Raw genomic sequence first — 6,684 nt, 5'->3', positions numbered from 1 at the left:
TCTTTAAAACCAGTTCTCAAGATGGATAACAGATAAGCTGTCCTATTCAGGTGGCTATGGCAGATTACCACAGACCAGGGGCTTGAACAACAGTTTATAGTTCTGGAGGCTAGAAGTCCAAGATCAAGGAGCTGGCAGACCTGGTGTCTGGTGAGAGCCCTCTTCCTGGATCACAGCCCATCCTTGGCACTGTGTCCCCGCAAGGCAGAAGGGGGTAAGGGAGCTCTCTGGGATCTCTTCTGTGATGGCACTAATCCCATTCCTGGGGTTCGACTCTCATGACCTAAGGAATCACCACCCCTCAACGGTCCTGCCTCCAAATATCATTGTATTTGGGGATTCAGTTTCAACATTTGAATTGAGGGGGAGATGCAGACATATACATTCCACAGCATAAACACATGAAAAGATGCTCGCCATCATTGGTTACTAGGGAAGTGTGATTAAAACCCCAATAAAGATGTTACCGCATGCCGATGAGAATGCCCCAAATTAAGAAGACCGGCCATGCCAAGAGGTGGTGAGTGCATGGAGGGACTAGAACTCTCGCTGCCTGCTGAACTCTTTCTCTGACCAGGAATTGGTTGTCCAAGCGATAACGGGTTCTTGTGGGCTCTTGGTTTCCTTTTACACAAGTTTTCTCTCCGGAATTTAATATTCTTTGAAAAAGAGGCTGGTGACAGCTACCCTATGACTCAGCTATGCCATTCCAGCCTCCTCCACTGAAGAACTGGGCTTCCTGAAGCACAGCCTGCCTCCAATCCTGGTAAAAACCAGCAAAATCTAGGACAAGCTCCTCTACCTTCATAGCACGTTTCCTGACAGCGGTGGGGGCCGGTCCCAGGGCTGCCATGTCTGGGCACTTGTCACCAAGAAGTGTCTGAGCGTTTTCCCCTAAAAATCTGTCCTTGAAATTTTTGCCATCTGACCAACTCTGTGCTGTATTTGATCAGTTTATTGATTTTTGACCAAGGGCAAAAAATATACATAAAAAATATATATGATATATTAGATATATCGTCTATATTAGAAGAGCCCCAAACTGCTCAGGCACGTATGAAATGTCAGAGGAGAAGAGAAACAAAATGCTTTCAAAGGCTGATTTTTTCATGAACAAGAAATGTGAGCATCTCCGTCTCCACTTACCGCTGGGCTGGAGGTAACGTTTAATGAAGACTAAGTGAGTTAATTAAGGAAAAATGGCAACTAAACCCAACATAATAAGAAAGGGGCCATGACTCTTGCTCCAGGGTGCACCTCCTACCTTCTGTGAGGCAGGTCATCTGGGGAGCCTCCTTGAATTGGTCAGACATCCCCTCGTGAGACTCAGATCCCCAGGAAAACAGTCCAGTTAGACACCCTGGAGGGAGACAGCATCGTTACCCGAAGATGCCGCAGACCTCAGCGGTCAGAGACTGGTTCCAATCTGAGAGATTGTTCTAAAGCCTCAAGAGCCTCTTCCTGTCCTTATCCAGGCATGGTCTTGAATAGAAAGGCGATCAGAAGACGTGGAAACCCATCCTGATTTTTCCAGCTGTCTGAACTTGGGGAGTTCCCCTAAGCTCTTAGAATGTCAGCTTACTTGTTTACTTGATAAATTTTTAGGGAGTGCCTTTTTGGTGCCTGGCACTAGGAATTAAAGTTGTTAGCTAATTGACTGGCTAATTAATTAAATAGCTATTCATGTAGTGTAGAAATAAAGAAATGGAAATATAAAATGTGTATAAGCATCACAGAGGCCCTAAGGTCTCACCAGGTCAATCAGAGAAAATACATACTGGTCTCTGCCACCTGTTCCGGGGACAGACCCAAAACCCTTGTAAATTCCTAAGTGTCAAGAGCCCTAGGAGCATGCTCTGTTCTAATATTTATCTTTAACCCTGGTTCCTGACACCGGGCTCCGAAATCCCTTGGAATTTCCCAGGTGTTAAGAATGTCTTTTGTTCTAACAAAGGAGACTGTGGCTGGGCTTCTGGATGACTCTTGCTCAGCAGAAAGACGCAACCATTTTTAGAAGTTTGACATTTTCAGCGCCCTACCCCTCCACCCCAATTCTCCGGAGAAGGGAGAGGGGCTGGAAATGGGTTGATGATTGATTGTGCCTACACGAGGAAGATCCCAATAGTGTGGGATTCAAGAGAGCTTCTGGGTCAGTGAGCACTCGGAGGTTTGGGGAGGGGGTACACCTGGAGAGGCACAAAAGCATGGTTCCCCTCCCCCAGACCTGGTCCTGTGCATCTCTTCCATCTGGCTATTCCTGAGCAGTATCCTTTCATTAATCAACGGGTGATCTAGGAAGTAAAGGGTTACTCTGAGTTCTGCGAGCCGCTCTAGCAAATTAGTCCAACCCGAGGAGGCAGTCGTGGGAACCCCTGATTAAAGCCAGTGGGTCAGAAGCACAGGGGACCACTGGGACTTGTGACTGCTGGTGCCCGAAGCAGAGGGAAGGGGAGCCTTGGGGACCGAGCCCTTAACCCGTGGGATCTGATGCTATGTCCAGGTAGACCATGTCAGAATTGTGCTAAATGACAGGGCGCATAGGTGGTGCTGCCCAGAGTTGTTTGGGACAGGGAACATCCCCGCCCTGGTGTCAGAAGCATTGTGTGTCATCGTGGAGCAGCAAGAGCAACACGGGGAACTAAGGTTTGTCCTGTATGGTGGGGGAGCCCTTCTCTTCCCAGGGCTGCACGAAGCCTGCCAAGCCCTCGTCAGCTAAAGGTTTATGTCCTAACACACTCGAATGCATTTGTCCTCAATTCCACTGAGTAATTAAAGCGAATTTCTAAGAGGAAGAAAAAGACATAGATGCTCTCTAATCTCTCGGAAGACTTTCAGGCATTCGAAGGGACGGCAAATGCCATCCTCTGAGTGCCCGGAAGGATGGGCTTTAGGGTGGGGGGTACAGGGTGGGTTGAGGCCTGAGGCCCTTTAGGAACCCAGAGATACCCAGAAGGCCAGCTGGGCTATTCCTGGAGCCAGGTGTGACTCACCCAAGTTCCAAACAGCTGGCTGATCTTGGACCGTTAGGCTTCAAACCATCAGGTCCTTCGAGAAAGCTGGAGGAAGAACAGAGGAACTAAAAAACCTAGCACGCATTAATGTTCCTGCAAGTGGGGTGCTGGGCCCTCTCAGATCGTCTTCTGACCCTGAGCTTCCTGCAAGGTCACAGGGGTGCGGTATCCCAAAACACGACTGTCGGCTCCGACTGCAGAACCTCGAGGACAGCCTCAGGCCTCGTCTACACCCCTCGGAAGCCGCCCACCCTGCGGATCTACCCTTCCTTCTCTGAGTGCTTTTACCTTCACCCCTGGCGTTCGCTGGCCCAGGGTGAGAGCCCTCTCGACACACGTGGGAAGGGCAGGCAAGGTTAAGGAGCTGCGAAAAGGTACATTGGCATTGTTCTCTCACCTTGACAGGTGCGTGCTTATAGCACCAAAACAATCCTTACAGCGTCTTTGTTTCTTAATATTTGTGGCAGGCTGATGTTTGCAGAATTCCTTACATACTCTCCTGACAGCCTCTACCATTGGCAGAGACCAGGAAGGGCTGAGCACATGAGACTTAACAATGGTTTATATTAATATAACAATAATATTATTGTTGTATATAATATACAATTATTACATTATAATAATTAATATATTAAAATATTAATATTTAATAAATAATAATATTATTGGCTATGAGGTGGCCTATTTTTTCTTTTTAGAGACAGAGAGCAAACATGTGTGCGGGAAAGGTGGGGCAGAGGGGCAGAGGGAGAGAGAAAGAGAGAATCTTTTTTTACAGAGAGCACAAGTAGGCAGAGCAGCAGGCAGAGGGAAGAGAAGCAGGCTTACTGACAAGCAGCGAGTCTAACGCAGGACTCGATCCCAGGACCCTGGGATCATGACCTGAGCCCAAATCAAAAGCGGGCCAGTTAATGTACTGAGCCATTCAGGTGCCCCTGGATGGCTTTTTTGGCATGAGTGAAATAGAATATCAAAGATAATACTCTTTATTATTTTACATGTTTGGTGTCGTGTTGCTGGATCAGCATCATTTGAATGAGTAATAAAAAAAGACAGATATAATCCCTGCATTGTTACATGTCAAACCCCATATAATTTTTCTCCCTTAATTGTAGCAAAAACAAATTTATGTAATAGGATAATAAAATCTTCACAATGAATCTTCTACTGTCAAGAATGAGCTCAATGGCTAAAAAAAGAGAATACGGTTGTATTCAAAGTATAGGACGCTTGAACATATTTTCATCAAAAATGTGTATGAGATGGGGTGCCTGGGTGGCTCAGTCGTTAAGCATCTGCCTTCTGCTTGGGTCATCATCACAGGGTCCTGGGATCAAGCTCCGCATCGGGCTCCCTGTTCAGTGGGAAGCCTGCTTCTCCCTCTCCTACTCCCCTTGCTTGTGTTCCCTCTCTCACTGCGTCTCTCTCTGTCAAATAAATAAATAAAATCTTTTTTAAAAGTGCATGAGAGGTAAAAAAAAAAATTTAAACATCAAAATTATCCTTATGCCTTCATAAGATTGCTTTTCTTCCAAAAATTCCAAATTGGCCACTGAAACTGAAAGGTAAAATATGAATTATACCTATGGAATACCAAAAATTTTGACCAAAATTATTTAAATAAAACTAAAATGTTTAATGTTTTAAAATGCCAATGGAATTTTGTTAAACTTTATGTTTTTCTGAAACTAAGATGATTCCCAGTCGTAGTATTAGATGCTCGACTAGCTGCTGATGTAAAAAATCCATACCATACTTCTCCCACGTGATGTATATGTACATGCCTATCTGTAAACAAATTTAGAATAGCATGAGTCATTTGATCTTAGAGATTTTCCTAAGCCACACATCTAACTGCTCTAAATAACAAGCTAAGTTGTGAATACCTCTGGAACCGCACATTGAAACAACAAGAGAAGGGAAAAAAAAGAGACATTCTGCACAACAGGGAAACAATACTTTGTTATAAGAGAATCTGTCGTATTCACTGTGCTTGAGAGAAGGGATCTGATGACTTAGGATTTGATGTCTTCCCCTCCCCATACCCCCAGCTCTTACGGTTCCCGTCACTCAAATTTTCTCCTGCTTCCCTGTCTCTGAGGTCAGGAGGGCACAGCCTTCCTGTCCTCACACGCTGTCATCTTTCATTCCGAGAACATGGAGCCAGAGATGTTAAGAAGTATTTCCCCGGGGCCTGAGCAGTGTTAGCCATGACCGTGGATGCTTACTCACGGGCTGCACAGGGACTCAAGGGACAGGAGCACCCGTAAGTCCTTCAGGACATTTCAGTGTGTGCTTATGATATGTGGGTACCTGTTGTGCAAAGGGGGCTTCCTCCCCACCTACCCGGAGGGTACACACAGCTCCCTGGATGTGTCCACCTGCCCTGGGCACCATCGCCAAACACCGTAGGCTGGGCGGCTTGAACAATGGATATTTATTCTCCCACAGTCTGGAGGCTCCAGATCAAGGTCAATCAATGAGTCAGCAGGGGCGCTTTCCCCTGAGGCCTCTCTCCTTGGCTTGGGATGGCCAACTTCTCTATGTGTCTTGGCGTGGTCTTCCTTCTGTGCATACCCATTCCTGGTATCCCTTTGTGTCTCCCAATTGCCTCGTTTTTTGTTTTTTTTTTTTTAAGATTTTATTTATTTATGCAACAGAGAGCAAGTAAGCACAAGCAGGCACAGCGGGCAGAGGGAGAAGCAGGCTCCCCACTGGGCAGGGAGCCCGATGTGGGGCTCGATCCCAGGACCCTGGGATCATGACCTGAGCTGAAGGCAGATGTTTAACCAACTGAGCCACCCAGGTGGCCCCCCCATCTCTTCTTTTTATAGGGACGTTGGTCCAATTGGATTGGGCCCATCCTAATGGCTTCTTTCTAACGTAATTACCTCTTTAAAGGTCCCATCTCCAAATACACATTCTGAGGTTCTGGGGGTTAGAGTTTCAACATATGAATTGGGGGAGGGGCTTGTTCCTGGGGAACACTTGGTCTACTTAGTACAGCCCTTTGCAGCCTGGGCGGACATCCCTGCTTCCTGGACCACTCCCACGCCCTCCTCCGACCCTCCCCCCCCCCCCCCCCCCCCCCCCCCCCCCCCCCCCCCCCCCCCCCCGCCAGAGCAGATGGAGCCACACCCCTGGCTTCTCTTGTCAGCAATTCAAGAATGACTCAAAAATGTGCATGCCGTGCCTATACCTGTCCTCTGAGCTGCAGACGCACGCATCCCCGTGGCTGTTTCCCTTCAACCTGGCCAGACCCTGGGCACCCCGCCTCTGCGCAGGGCGACGCTGGTCCTCCTGGAGCCTTCCTCGACACCTCTCTCCCTCCCTGCCCTGAGCCAGGACCCAACTCAGTCCACGTGCCCTCCTAAGTCCTCTCAAACCCACCTCCTGCTCTTCAGCTCACTCTCTAGAATAAATAAGGAAATAAATCTTTAAAAAAAAAAATGTAAATGCAAATCTAATTGGGTTTACTCCCTCCTCGGAAACTTTCATGGATCCCTTTTGCTCTCAGTGCCGAGCCCTTAACATGGCCTAAACGGTCTTGCCAATAATTCCTCATTTTTATACGTATGCATTCATCAGTGATCAGTATGATTGTAGTGTTCCTCTTTTTTTTTTTTTAAGATTTTATTTATTTATTTGACAGGCAGAGATCACAAGTAGGCGG

Source organism: Mustela nigripes, chromosome 11, assembly GCF_022355385.1.
Source record: "Mustela nigripes isolate SB6536 chromosome 11, MUSNIG.SB6536, whole genome shotgun sequence".
Lineage (NCBI taxonomy): Eukaryota > Metazoa > Chordata > Mammalia > Carnivora > Mustelidae > Mustela > Mustela nigripes.
The sequence above is the reverse complement of the archived record's forward strand: the minus strand, read 5'-3'. Positions refer to the sequence as shown.